Below are 15,723 nucleotides of genomic sequence, written 5' to 3'. Positions count from 1 at the left end.
CATGCTTACGCACACTCTTACACACTCCACACAGAATGGGGGTGAAAGGGACCCCCGTTTTATTATTATTAATTCATTAATTAATTATTAATTTATGCCCGGGGGGCTCACAAGTCACCTTGTAACCTCAACTCCCATTTGCAACTTGCAGACTCCTTGACTCCCCCGCATACTTTTTGTGTTAATCTAATTTATTTTTTGCCAGTACGCAACCACCCGTAGTTTAGTGAATAAACCCAACTGTATCAGCCTTCTATCAGTAAAATGATGGGCAGGACACATGTAGTATAACGAAGCATCTTCTCTTTTGTATTTGTTTTCTTGCAGTTCCACAGACAGCCACAAGGGGCACCAAAAGGCAGTTGTAATTCATCTCTGTGGTCCATCTGTCCCTATCCGGTGCCTTTCAATGTATGTTGGGCTGGGCGGGTTGGGGTGATTATATATTTGTGCTCTCATCAGAGTATTTTGTTTTATTTAAGCATTTTTTTTATATTCCACCCTGTTCTATAAAGAAAGATGGAGTCTCGGCGCCATACCTTCTCTGCTGGTGCGTCACACCCTGAATCAACGTATAATTCACACTATACGCTCCTCAACCAAATACGCAACCTGCAAAAACATTTATTGGCCATGAATAAGATCTTTTTGTGGTTGAGACATCGGTTTTATTGGCTGTTTAAATCATAAACATTGTTGCTTATTTGGGAGCTGCGCAGGTAGAGGGCGCCACCACCGGAGGAGCGCAGCACCAGCGACGCGGCTCTCCCCGGAGACCCTGGAGACCACAGCCAGCCCGGCTGTCATCGCTGATAACAATGCAGGAATTCATTCATTCGCCTTTGTTTCTGTTATTCCTACCAAGCAGCTGTTTTTTGTGGTCCCCTCCCCCTGGAGCTCTGTAAAGCAGCTCTTTCCTCCCCGACGGAAACTCGCGCATCTCCATTTCCACTTTTGAGGTATGCTCATCGATGCTTCCGTTGCCATGGAAGCAGGCATGCCAGGACTAGCCGTCGGGCATCTGCCTGGTGGGCTCCTGGGCGACATCACCGCACCCTGTCTCGTTCTGGAGCTCCAGCGGCTGCAGCCACCCTGATATCCTCAGCCGGCCGCTGGCCTTAAAGCGCCAGGCACCGGAAATAGGAGATAAATACGCCCATAGGGGTAACTCTATACCCCTTTTGCCCGACTCTAATTAAGATTGCCCCGGAGGCCTCTCTATCAGCTGTCGGGGGCAAGTCCAGAAATCCCCCAGGTATGCACTAAGTCCATCTCACCGACATCCACAACTTACCCAAAAACCCCTAAAATCTCCCAAAAGGCATCATAAAAACGGGGGGAATACTCCAGGAATGCGGTTATTTTCCACATGGAATGAGATGCCCAACTCTCAAGCCTTAGACAAAAATGTTCATTTCTGTCGATTAAAGGGTTAATTTACAAAGCTTTTCTATTATAATTCCTAGGCTTCCGGCTGCTTTCCAAACCGGGGGGGGGGGTTATGAATGATTCCAGTGCTTCTGCACTTAACGAGACCTCTAGATTGTAAGCTCTTGTCTGCCCCTATGAATGTAGGGACTGTAGGAAGCGCTGCGGGAATTGTTGGCGCTATATAAATAAACGATAATAATAATAGTAATATTTGTATTGCTGAAAGGTGAAACGTTTATCGCTCTGATACGTTGAGCAAACAAACCTCCGCAGTTCCGTTATTCTATTCTTTCCTCTGGAGGTTTCATCACGTAAAACACAGACGCATTGTCAGGTTCCATGGCAACAGCCTATCAGCGCTTGCGTTCGTGTCACATGACCATAAAGGGTTCCTGGCAAAAAAATACATAGTGATTTCAAAAGTTTCTAATCCAGGATTTGTTTAATTCAACCGGGTGCGTGGAAGAGTGCTATGGAATATGATGGCGCTATATAAAACAATTAATAATAATAATAATAATGAAAGCCTTTTATTCCTCATACGCAGTGATGTCATCCAGAACACATATCCGTTTCGCACGTTGCTGACCGGCTGCCCTGCAGTATGTATGATGTATAGGTGACTGACCCCCTCCTGTATAGGTGTTTACACCGCACACACTGCAGGGGGCAGCACTTTACACGCACCTGGAAACAAGGATATTCCAGCAACATGTATATAAATAAAAGTGACGGGGCGCCGCCAGCGGCTGGTTTGTTGGCGATCTACCGGCCGGTAAAAAGGTCTGCGGTTATGACATCGGAGGTGACCGGTCGTCTTGGATTCAGGAGCCGTATGTCTATCTCATGCATGTTTAATACCCTCAACCACTTCTGCTGGGAGGCTGCTCCAGTTATCTATCCGACCCTCTAGTGTTAGATTCCGGTCTCTGGTTCTAATATTTCTCCTCCTTTGAAATAAACTCCCCTCCTGTACTTTGTTAACTGTTTAAATGTTTCTCCCCAACCCCCTCTCTCTGAATTCTGAATGATTTTATAATAGTAATAATAATAATAGTAATAATAATAGTAATAATAATAATAATAGTAATGGTAATAATTAATAATAGTAATAATAATAATAGTAATAATTAATAATAATAATAGTAATAATTAATAATAATAATAGTAATAATAATAATAGTAATAATAATAATAATAGTAATAATAATAATAATAGTAATAATAATAATAGTAATAATAGTAAAGCAATGCCAGGTTATGCAGAACAGATAGAATGACGCGCCTTCTGTTCTCCATGGGCTGCGCTGCCTGTCTGGCTCAGTGGACTACATCTCCCAGCATTCCTCGGACCACCGGCTCCTTTCCTCCAATCCACGTGGTGCGGGCAGGGGCCGGCCCGTGACGTCACATTCCTGCATTCTCTCTGCTTGTGTCAGCTTGGCTGTGCGCTCCGGTGGCCCCTGGCGCTCTCTTCCGGGACCCATGAGACTCCGAGCAGAGTAGCTGCCCCGGGGAGGTGGTCGGGGATCTGAGTGGCCGCTTGGGCTAGCACGCCCTGGGATTTCAGCCCCCTCAGCCGAGGTAAGCAGCCGCCTGAGCATCCATTGCACTTGTTAATGTGGAGCCTCCCTCAGGGCAGATACAAAGTCTCCAGCAAAGGGGAAGTTGTAGCAGGCTGGTGCTAGGAGCCCTGATTTTTGGCTGTCAGTCCCGGCTTTTTTGTTACTGGGCACTGATTGCCTATTGCCCCGGCTGGGCTCTGCCTGTGGACGTGGCTGGGCCCCCCTCGGGTAGTAATGGAGCCCAATTGCTGATGTCAAACCCCCCCCCCCGAGGTTTTTCCCCTCTTTGTCTTTGCAGAGTTTGCTGATTTCCTTGCATTTCACCCAAAAATGGGCCTGGGTTGTAGTTGGTGCCCTGGATGGGTCCCCGTCAGGGATGGGCAGAGGAAGCCTGGGATTTCTAGGCCACACCGTCTCCCATGTGATTCCGCTTTCCCAGCAGACCTCCAGCTGCCAGCTGATCCTGGAGAGAGCACAATGCTCTGTGGCGTTTCAGGGGTTAAGCGCGTTAATGCTCCCAGATCCCCGGTGGAGCGCGGCGCGTCACACGAGGCCCTTTCTCACTCCGCTTCTCGCTTTGTTTAATGGTGTTTTATATACCGGCTCGCCATTGTCCCCTTCATCATCGTAGAGCGGGGCTTGGCAGGTGTGGATGCAATCCATCGAGGAATGCAAGCAGCTGGCGCAGTGATTCCCGTGGTAGAATCTCACATTTTATGCGGGGAGGAAAAAAATCCCAAACTATCGAATATTAATAATAATGTTGGTAACGTGGAATACGTTTCACTAGCCGTTAGTCTCGTCTTAGATTCAGGAGCCGTATGTCTATCCCATGTATGTTTAATACCCTCACTGTATTACCCTCTACCACTTCTGCCCGGTGTCTGTTCCACTTATCCGCTACCCTCTTGGTAAAGCGAAGGGTTATAGTGGAAATGGCCTTATGTTTTAGCTCGCATTTTGCGACAGTAAATCTTGACGTGTTGTGAAGTATTCCCTACATGCGCCTCGTTACTGCTATATAGCGCTAGAAGCATAAATCATACCCTATAAAGAAATGTTTATGATATCTCCCATAGCCGCTGTGCGGCGGATGAGCAGATTCCGCTGAAACGGGGAACGGTTTACAGAATTATCCGTGTCCGGCTCGGGGGAGAAGAGAGACATTTAAATACGAGACGCCGGAATCTAACACTAGCGGCTCAGAGGCTGAGATGGCATATAAGGAAGTTTTACTTTACTGAGAGGGGGTAGATAAGTGGAGCAGCCTCCCAGTAGAAGTGGTAGAGGGTAATACAGTGAGGGGGTTAAACATGCATGGGATAGACAGGCTCCTGAATGTAAGACGGGATACAGCGGGAGAAACGGGGAGACTAGACGGGGGCCGGATGGGGCCGATGTGCCTGTAGCCGTGGTGGGGGCAGCGGTCGGGTCGCAGCTGCTGTGCGTAGTTTTTAGTATTTGTTGCGTTTCCTTTTGAAGTTTTTGGTTAAACTCTCCGGCTGCTGCTGCCGGGAATGCTTTGAATTTCTTTCGTCCACCTGCTTTAAAATAAGGATCCCCCCTCTACCACTTCTGCTGGGAGGCTGTTCCACTCGCCAGGGATTCCGTGGCAGATACGGATACAGTAAACATTATTACGCTGACGGATAAATTGTATCATTCTATATATTATTATTACATGCTGCTTTAAATGGTGTTGCCGCGCGGCTTCTGGCTGTCGTTTCCTTGGCTACCGCTTTATTCTTTATGTTGAAGATTTCAGCTTTAGATTCCAAGTTCCGACGGCAACGGCCTATCGCGTCCCTGTGTTTGTGTCACATGACAATTAGGGCTTCCCTTAAAAATAAATAATAAATAATATCTGATGCTCGATGAGATAATTGTTTCCGTGGAGGGGCTTCGTCTTCGTCTCCCCCCCCCCCGAGTGTTAAGGTGTAACCCACGCGCTTCCAGCTCCTGATTTCTTCCGTTATAAACGATTGGTGGTGTTTTTTGGGGCAGTTTGTGGCTAGAAGGTCGCTGCGTTTCGTTACCTTTACTGCTCGGATTCAAAGGTCGTTCCCCCACCGTCCGCCCCCCCCAGCTGCTGGCGGATAGAAGTGCGCATGGACGCATATTAACCCTTTATAAATGACGTCTGCAGTTGGGGCCGATGCCTCCTTTATCTGCTTGCTGTGGATAGATGGGGGGGGGGTTATATTCTGGAACACAAACAAGACCTTTGGGAATCCCCCCCCCCGCGTGATCTTCTCCTGTTAGAAGGGCTGAGCTGGCCCTGGACAATGTATAGTTAATGCGGGGAGATGTCTTGAAACCTCATGATTTATCCAAGCATTGGTCTCGTCTTAGATTCAGGAGCTGTATGTCTATCCCATGCATGTTTAATCCCCCTCACTGTATTACTCTCTACCACCTCTGCTGGGAGGCCTTTCCACGAATCTACCACCCTCTCGGTAAAGGGTACAATGTTTATTTTAAGCTGCTCTGCGTGAAAAAACATTTTACTGACCAATCAGCTTCTGCGTTTCTTTAAGTAATGACAGGTTTTGCTGTTTTATTGTTTTGGGAATGAGGTCACGCCCGTAACCTGGCAACATTATGACGCTTCTATAGATTGTGTCCCGATAACTCCCTGCTGTCTGATGTCATTCTTACCTTTGTGTGCTTTACATTATTTTTATTTAATTATTTTATATGGTTGCCACTTAAGTTAAAGGGGATCTCCCACCAGTTTTTTTTTATTCCAATTCTTAGATTAAAAGTAAGTTTTCAACAAAAAAAAATGCCCTTTTCCTTTTATTTTAAAACAGTTGTAGTTTCTGCCCCATAATGTTTTCAGGCAGCTGCAAGTCAGCCATTTGTATGATTCTCGCTCTGTTATCTACTAGACAAACACCCCAACTCCTTATCATACTGCCGGTGGGGAACAATAGAATGGCTCAGTCTTAATCACCCAGTCAGACTCTGACTAATAAGTCTATGGAGGAACTGTATACAGCGCTGGGGGGTTATATTACTGTATACAGCTTAGGGGGGTTATATTACTGTATACTGCGCTGGGGGTTATATTACTGTATACAGCTCTGGGGGGGTATATTACTGTATACAGCGCTGGGGGTTATATTACTGTATACAGCGCTGGGAGGTATTACTGTATACAGCGATGGGGGTTATATTACTGTATACAGCGCTGGGGGTTATATTACTGTATACAGCACTGGGGGGTTAAATTACTGTATACAGTGCTGGGGGGTTATATTACTGTATACAGCGCTGGGGGTTATATTACTGTATACAGCGCTGGGGGTTATATTACTGTATACAGCGCTGGGGGTTATATTACTGTATACAGCGCTGGGGGTTATATTACTGTATACAGCGCTGGGGGGGTTATATTACTGTATACAGCGCTGAGGGGTTATATTACTGTATACAGTGCGGGGGGTTATATTACTGTATACAGCGCTGGGGGGTTATATTACTGTATACAGCGCTGAGGGGTTATATTACTGTATACAGCGCTGGGGGTTATATTACTGTATACAGCGCTGGGGGTTATATTACTGTATACAGCGCTGGGGGTTATATTGCTGTATACAGCGCTGGGGGGTATATTGCTGTATACAGGGCTGGGGGTTATATTACTGTATACAGCACTGGGGGGATATATTACTGTATACAGCGCTGGGGGTTATATTACCGTATACAGCGCTGGGGGTTATATTACCGTATACAGCGCTGGGGGGGTTATATTACTGTATACAGCACTGGGGGGTTATATTACTGTATACAGCGCTGGGGGGTTATATTACTGTATACAGCGCTGGGGGGGTAATATTATTGTATACAGCGCTGGGGGTTATATTACTGTATACAGCGCTGGGGGTTATATTACTGTATACAGCGAGGGGGTTATATTACTGTATACAGCGCTGGGGGGTTATATTACTGTATACAGCGCTGGGGGGTTATATTGCTGTATACAGCGCTGGGGGTTATATTACTGTATACAGCGCTGGGGGTTATATTACTGTATACAGCGCTGGGGGTTATATTACTGTATACAGCGCTGGGGGGTTATATTACTGTATACAGCGCTGGGGGGTTATATTACTGTATACAGCGCTGGGGGTTATATTGCTGTATACAGCGCTGGGGGGGTTATATTACTGTATACAGCACTGGGGGTTATATTGCTGTATACAGCGCTGGGGGGTTATATTACTGTATACAGCACTGGGGGTTATTACTGTATACAGCACTGGGGGTTATATTACTGTATACAGCACTGGGGGTTATATTACTGTGTACAGCGCTGGGGGGTTATATTACTGTATACAGCGCTGGGGGTTACATTACTGTATACAGTGCTGGGTGGGTTATATTACTGTGTACAGCGCTGGGGGGTTATATTACTGTATACAGCACTGGGGGTTATATTACTGTGTACAGCGCTGGGGGGTTATATTACTGTATACAGCGCTGGGGGTTACATTACTGTATACAGTGCTGGGTGGGTTATATTACTGTATACAGCGCTGGGGGGGGTTATGATGAAGCAGATTGGTTTTTTTTGTTAATTGTTACTAATGTGCTTTAAAAAAGTGTCTGTATAGCAGTTGTGAAAATGATGATAAGAAGGGGTTAAATCGCTCCAATCACTCTGTAGTAGATGCAGTTGCCGTGAGTTCAGTGAGAGAGGTTTGAACGGCGATACATTTTAGGTGAAACATTTATTTTTTAAAAAGGATTTTCTGCTGAAGTTGACCGACGGCTGCGCAAAAATGTTGGAAATTTAACCCTTCGGTGACCGGCTAGACCGTGCGCTTCTGCAACGTAAACAACTTCATCGAGTTCTGTGGATTGTGAGGATTCTAACAATTTAGCAGTGAATTTTTGTATTTATTTTTTGGGTATATTTGCTATGAGGCAAAATCCATTGGGGGGGGGGGGTCCGTCCAGGAACGGGGTTTTTGCCAGAAGGTTCTGGTTCCTCCTCGTGATACTGGATATGGGATTTTATTCCACAATATTTTAATGTCGAAAAAAAATAATTCATTATATTTTTCCTATATTCTAATTTGTCCAAATCTGCATTCTTTTTCTTCTTGTTGAATCTGTTATAGGAGATGAAAACGGCAAAAAAATATATACGGTATATTTTCTTTTTTTCTCTCGTTTATCTGCCAACCTTAGCATTGATTCCTTGTATCAGGACTGCATACATGCCAACTGTCCTGGGTTGGTGGGGGGTGGTCCCAGCAGCCAGACTGCTGTTCTGCAAAATGGGTTGCGTGCATGATGTCACACGATGACCTCACCGCTCCACTAAAAAAAAAAACTCCATCGTTTAGGTGACCGAGGCCCTTTGTAGCGAACACAGTACTGCGTGTTATAACGAGAAGCTATTAGGCTTATTAAATCCCCCAGCCGGCCTCTGTCAGGCGTGTGTATCGCGTGTAATAATCAGAAGGATGGCGCAGCTGCCTGTATTGGCGACCCCTTAGCAATAGAGCGTCACGTGTTGCCGAGCCGTACCGCGCTCAGTCTGAATCAGGAGTGCAATGGGTTAATGCGTATCTCCCGAGTGCCCAAACCTCAGATGTCGCCTTTTTCCTCCCCGATGCCCCTCGTTTTGTACAGTGTTGCGGTATATGCTGGTGCTATACGAATCAATAAGAAGTCATTTTTATGAATGAAGTAAAAAAAAAAAATACTTTCGATTCCCATCACCCCTCCCCCGCTGCGTTCTCGTGTATTCCGCTTGGAGGGATTTCTGGCGGAACGCGTGGATCGCTTTTCTTCAGGCGAAAATAAATAATTGCTGACATTTACCGGTGTTTAGGGCACGATTGTCTAAGTCCTGCCTCTGGGGACAGATTTTCTCGTTCTGGGTGTCGTTGATATTATATATTTTTCTGAAAAACATTTTGCGTTGGAAAAACCAGAGATCTCCCTGTTAACCGGCCCGTTGGGCAGCTACAGGGGGCCTCCTCTCCTAAATTAGGCGGCAGAGGGGCTACTGCCCCCCCCCGACTTGCCACCCTAAGCCAGAATATGCCCAGAGGGGCACCGGGTGGCAGGACTGACACCCAGAAGAGCTCAGGAGGTCGTCATGTACTATACTTATTCTGGGAGACGGTGCCTGGTACTACTACTACTATCCCAGCCCCAACCAGTATTAATATATAAAAAAAAAAAAATGGAGGGCTGATGATCGCCAGCATCCCATTGGCAGATTCTGGAGTATCGTTTATTTAGCTTGGTAGATAATACTCTGTGTTTTGGGGTAATATGCGGCCATCTGGCCGTTTGTCGGCGCTTATTGTTTTGTGCCGAGGACCTGAGGGGCGCCGCTGTGGCTCGCTGTGGCTTGTGGCTCGCTGTAACCGCGCATGCTGGGGTCACGGTGGGATCCCCTGCTTCTTGGGTCGGTGCCAGAGATTTAATAGGAGAGATTGTGCGGCCCCCGGGGGCTCCCAGCGTCTGTCAGAAGGGATCAGCGTCGGAGCGGGTGAGCGTTACACGGCTGGAAGCTCGCTTTGTCCCCGTGGTAACGCCGCCGCGCATGAGCCGGCCCGCGTCGGACAGCGGGGCGAGGTCTGTGCCAACCGTGTTAGTTTCTCTGATGCCTTCGGTTCTGCCCGCTGACGTGGAACCCGGTTTCCTCTTAAAGGGACGGTAACGTTTTGAGCCACTTGGTAGGGAATGCTAGCCTTTACCGGGCCACCTACTCTGGGCTGCGGATTCAGCTGCCTCCGTGATTAAAGTAATATAAATCATGGCTGTTAAGGGGGTCTCCATTCACCATGAAGTGTGACTGTCCCTTTAAACCCGCACAAGAAAGATTTCAAAAAGAGGAGGAATGTCGTTAGACTCCAGAATCTAAAACTACAAGGTCAGAGACTTAGAAGTTTCGCTGTACTGAGAGGATTGTGGGTCAGTGGAACAGCCTCCCAGCAGAGGTGGTAGGGGGTAATACAGTGAGGGGATTAAACATGCATGGGATGGGCATACGGCTCCTGAATCTAAGGCGGGGGCCGACGGGGCTCCCCAAAAAATAATGCGCGTGAAAGTAATGTGCGTTCTTTAAGAATTAGGAAAGGGAAGAATCGTTTAAAGGGACCTCTGGGCTGCCGCGTTCCTCCGTGTTCTCGGATGGCGATGGTTATTATGGGATGCGTCGGCCGTATTGATGAATACGGTGAATAGCGACGCGTTTCCGATAAGGGGAGGAACCGCTGGCTTCCGGAAAAGTCTTAACGATTTCTCCAGAAGGTTCTGCGTTAGCGGCCGGACCCTTTCAGCGCTGGATGCGACAAATGCAACTTTTCTGCCCATCTCAATTTATTTTTATAGTTAATTTTAAACTTGTTTTTTTTTCTTTGTATTACGTCGGTGTTTGTGGCCGTAGAAGTTTATTGTCCCGCCGAAGATCATAAGTCTGAAGTCTGGATGCGATCGGAGATAATAAAAGTAAATTGATTAAAAACTGAAGCCGTTTATTGGCAAATCAAAGAATCCGTTACAAATAAATAAACTTTCAAATCAATGAAATGCTTTAAAACGCAGAGTTTGCTGGCAGATCGGCCCCATTCGGCCCCCGTCTACTAGTCCGTTCCTCCTGCTGTAAAGACTCGAACCTTAATCAGTTGTTGGCCTTGTCTTAGATTCAGGATGTCTGTCCCATGCGTGTTTACATTCCCTCGCTGTATTACCCTCTACCACTTCTGCTGGGAGGCTGTTCCTCTTATCTACCACTCTCTTCGTAAAGTAAAACTTCCTTCCATCTCAGCCTCTAGTGTTAGATTCCGGTCTCTTGTTGTAGCGTTTCTCCTCCGGTACTCTGTTAAAACCCCTTTATTCTCTCTTCTTGCTGTTGCTAATAAAGTCAATGTTGCCTATAGGGGGTATTTTTCAGACCCCCCCCCCCATTTACCGTATTTGCAAAGGACAGCTAAAAGATTTAAAGGGGCCGCACATTTATCAGATGCATTGTGTGTCCCTTTAACACATTAAAAGTTTTCAGCTGTAAATATTAACATGTTAGGAACCAGATGTAAGACCCCATTTAACCCTTTCAGTACCAGGACAGCCCGCGGGGGGTAACTGTGCCGGTTTTGATGCCATAGATAGGCCATACGGGGCTTGGCATCTAAACACAGCGCTGATTCCAAAGGTTAAATGCCGCTCGTCGTTCTTTCCCTTCGGGTGACTAATACGTGTCCGGTCGCTACAAGCAGGGCCATGTCTGCAAACGCAGCGCAGACCCTCTTCTCACTCAGGGCTTTAATCTGTAAGAGCGTCCGCTCCCAGACAGCCTCTGCCGACCCGGCAGACACCGAGCGCCCGCCAAGCCGATATCTCTCGCTCCGTCTGGTAATTCCATCGCTCTTCTCTCTCGCGTAAATCCATTCTCCTAAAACGTATTTGTGTTGCGATGCCCAACCTGTCGGCGACTAATTCAGTGTTCAAAGTGACCAGTTACTACTGGCACCCTGCTCTGTAAGGGTTAATGAGCTTCTCTGAATACTAACTTTATGTTGAATTTTATTCTCGCTGAATTTTTATTTATTTATTTTGGATGTGAACGCTAAAAAATCCTGGGCTGGGCATCGGTGGTCCTCTGAAACTACAAATCTAAGCACTCCCAGCCAGCATCCAGACTGGTTTCTGCCTTAAAGAGGAGCTTCTGAGAATTCTTTTCACTTTTATATACAGAATGTTTTTGTTTGTGGAATCTGCAACCCTGCTGCTGCTGCTTCTTTGCCCTACCGTATTTCTGTGAATAGCTTTGCTACGCGGCTGGAGGATCATGCGCCGATAAAGCAGAGTCTGGGAAGAGAGAGAATGGGGTTCCAGTGGTCCCTTCACCAGGGGATCATGGGAAATGATGGGAATTTGCATAAAAGCCACAGGCTCCGCCTCCAATGGACGCCGAAGCAGAAATCTGAAATCAGAGTAACTTCAAACCAGAACATGAATTAAAAATGAATCGTTACAGGTACGGTTACTATTTAACACAGCAATGGAAGCAGGGCTTTAATGACGGGGACTGTAGTTGATGCATGGACTCGCCACCAGCAGAGATAGTGATGGAAATAAAGCTGTCCGAGACAAGAAAGAAAATCAAGACGGAAGAAGATTTCAGATAAGGAAGGATCCAGTTACGAGGGCCAATGTCATCAGAGAGGAATATTAACATCCAGCGTCTGCCACGTGAAACCTGCTGAGGGGCAACCGGTCAGACCTTTTACTTAATAAAATAGTAATTATTATTATTATTACTATTATTATTGTATTAAAAGTATTGTATATAATAATAATAATAATAATAATATAATATTGTATTAAAGCTCTGCCTTTAGAGGAGACCTTAACTGCGTTTTTAATATGGGGACATTTCTTTCCTTATCTCTGTTTTAATTATACATTTTACAGGGCCAACTGTGTATGAGATTTAATGTACAACTCGTACCAGACGCTCGCTGTTCCCTGACGCGGGGATCATGTACCTGAGCCTTAAATCCTCTGACCCACTTGGATCTGTTTGGCATCGCCGGGCTTGGCGCAGGTGGGGGGGGGCATCGCCGCTTCCAAAGGAGGAAAGGGTTATTTTAAGCCGTGGTTGCTATGGAGTATTAAATTACTCTGAAGCCCGGCGCCCTCCTCTCGCCCTCCTCACCCTCCTCTCGCCCTGGTTTCCGGGGAATATCGGGTAAGACTGTCTGCCGGTGTTCACTAACCCAGACTGGTTGAGAATTTTATTATGCATTACACAGGGCACCGACTATAGATAAAGCAAATTCCGGGCAGTCTGGGACACGTTTTTTTTGGTGTTTGCCTTTCTTTCACCCTGAACGATGATAATTTATTTAACCCTCGCTCCCGACCCTCAATCTACTAAACCCCCCGACTCCTTATCATACTGCCTGGGGAACAATAGAATGACTTGATCTTAGTAACCAGCATGACTCTCTGGCTAATGGAAGTCTATGGAGGGATGGACTTCATTAGCATTGCCATAAAGCATCAGCTCAGTGTGGCGTTTGAGCCAGGAAAGTCACTCAAAATATCACATGACTGACAGCGACGGCGGCTCCAGGTCTGCAGATAAAGGGAGTTGGAACCAGTAATTCCAACCAACATTACTGTATACAGCGCTGGGGGGTTATATTACTGTATACAGCGCTGGGGGGGTTATATTACTGTATACAGCACTGGGGGTTATATTACTGTATACAGCGCTGGGGGGTTATATTACTGTATACAGCGCTGGGGGGGTTATATTACTGTATACAGCGCTGGGGGGTTATATTACTGTATACAGCGCTGCGGGGGTTATATTACTGTATACAGCGCTGGGGGGTTATATTACTGTATACAGCGCTGGGGGTTATATTACTGTATACAGCGCTGGGGTTATATTACTGTATACAGCGCTGGGTTTATATTACTGTATACAGCGCTGGGGGGTGATATTACTGTATACAGCGCTGGGGGTTATTACTGTATACAGCACTGGGGGTTATATTACTGTATACAGCGCTGGGGGGTTATATTACTGTATACAGCGCTGGGGGTTATATTACTGTATACAGCGCTGGGGGTTATATTACTGTATGCAGCACTGGGGGGTTATATTACTGTATACAGCGCTGGGGGGGTTATATTACTGTATACAGCGCTGCGGGGGTTATATTACTGTATACAGCGCTGGGGGGGTTATATTACTGTATACAGTGCTGGGGGGGTTATATTACTGTATACAGCGCTGCGGGGGGGTTATATTACTGTATACAGCGCTGGGGGGGTTATATTACTGTATACAGCGCTGGGGGGTTATATTACTGTATACAGTGCTGGGGGGGTTATATTACTGTATACAGCGCTGGGGGTTATATTACTGTATACAGCTCTGGGGGGTTTATATTACTGTATACAGCGCTGGGGGGTTATATTACTGTATACAGCGCTGGGGGGGGTTATATTTCTGTATACAGCGCTGGGGGTTATATTACTGTATACAGCGCTGGGGGGTTATATTACTGTATACAGCGCTGGGGGGGTTATATTACTGTATACAGCGCTGGGGGTTATATTACTGTATACAGCGCTGGGGGGTTATATTCCTGTATACAGCGCTGGGGGTTATATTACTGTATACAGCGCTGGGGGTTATTACTGTATACAGCGCTGGGGGTTATATTACTGTATACAGCGCTGGGGGGTTATATTACTGTATACAGCGCTGGGGGGTTATATTACTGTATACAGCGCTGGGGGTTATATTACTGTATACAGCGCTGGGGGGTTATATTACTGTATACAGCGCTGGGGGTTATATTACTGTATACAGCGCTGGGGGGTTATATTACTGTATACAGTGCTGTGGGGGTTATATTACTGTATACAGCGCTGGGGGGTTATATTACTGTATACAGTGCTGTGGGGGTTATATTACTGTATACAGCGCTGGGGGGTTATATTACTGTATACAGTGCTGGGGGGGTTATATTACTGTATACAATGCTGTGCTGGGGGGGTAATACTGTATACAGCGCCGGGGTTATTGTTAAGAGAACATGAGTTCAGAACTGAGATTTATTTCTTTTTACATCGTGGGGTCCCAAGGCTGTTTGATGAATACGAAGGTCTTTGGAATAGAATAGGTTTTTTATTGCAGAAAGGGTTAAGATGTGGAATTCTCTGTAAAATGTCCAACATTCCAACCAAAAGCAGCAAATGATTCTGCCCTCACAGTTGACGCCTGTGCTGGGGGTGAATCTTCATTTTTTTTTTATATCTTGTTTTATTAGCATTTGTAAATATACAGGTTACGGGCGGTGTGGTCATCTGTGGTAATACATTCCAATAGCACTTACCATGCATCGGTTGTAACCAAGCGTGAAGGGTATGTGTGAGGTACAATCGTGTTTTCGCGATGAAAGTGCAACAAATCACAAATTTGTAACATTTTTCCATTTGTAACGGATTCAAATCAGATAAAAATCAAGTAGCGAATGAAGGTAAATATCATTTATTATTCATGGATTGTAAGCTCTTTGAGCCGGACGCTCCTTATCTGTTGTATCTGTAAATCGAATTGTTATGCGCTCCTTGTCATGGAGTACCCGTTGTACAGCGCTGTGGAATATGATGGTGATATATAAATCAATAACTGGAGCTGCAGGGATTGGGGGTCCCGGTTTGCCGGCCGCGCGGTCCGTGTGCTGAGCCGTCTCTGATAATTGGGGTAATCCGCTCTGTCTCTGCGTGCCGTGGGCTCAGCGCTCTGCCGTCCTCTCGCAGAATGTGACGCTAAATATGTTAATAGATCTTTTTTCCTGATACATCATTCCACGCACTTTCCTATTTATTATATTTTTGGACAGATGGGGTAACGGAGCCCCCTGAAGGTGTGTACGGCCGGAGCCTTACGTCCCATTGGTTGCTTGCCTGGTTTGCAGAGGTTCTGCGGCCTCTGATGGGGTCCTGCTCTGGTGGGCGGACGCCCGTACACGCGCAGTCTGTGATTGGTCACTCCTCTTTCGTTCCGCGGCTGCCGTAGATGGAGACCCCGCAGGACCGGGCTGTCCGCTATAGTTTAGTAATGCTGGTTATTAGATGATACGTCGTTATGGAATTATACAGATCCGGGGCAACTACTGTAAAGAATGAGCGATGGCTTTTAACATGAAAAACGGGCCAGAGAGCTCTTTGA

General features: G+C 46.4%; 1 protein-coding gene across 1 annotated transcript in view; it reads left to right on the top strand.

The window, feature by feature from the left end:
- Positions 1-2,868: 2,868 nt before the first annotated feature.
- The window catches only part of CTIF (cap binding complex dependent translation initiation factor), an 83,210-nt gene continuing 70,355 nt past the window's right edge, over positions 2,869-15,723 (top strand). The window contains exon 1 of the mRNA XM_053448241.1: positions 2,869-3,015. The gene's annotated coding sequence lies outside the window, so the exon portion shown is untranslated. The remainder of the gene's footprint in view (positions 3,016-15,723) is intronic.

Source organism: Spea bombifrons, chromosome 1, assembly GCF_027358695.1.
Source record: "Spea bombifrons isolate aSpeBom1 chromosome 1, aSpeBom1.2.pri, whole genome shotgun sequence".
Classification (NCBI taxonomy): Eukaryota; Metazoa; Chordata; class Amphibia; order Anura; family Pelobatidae; genus Spea; species Spea bombifrons.
Note: the sequence above shows the minus strand (reverse complement) of the source record. Positions and strands in the feature narration are given on the sequence as shown.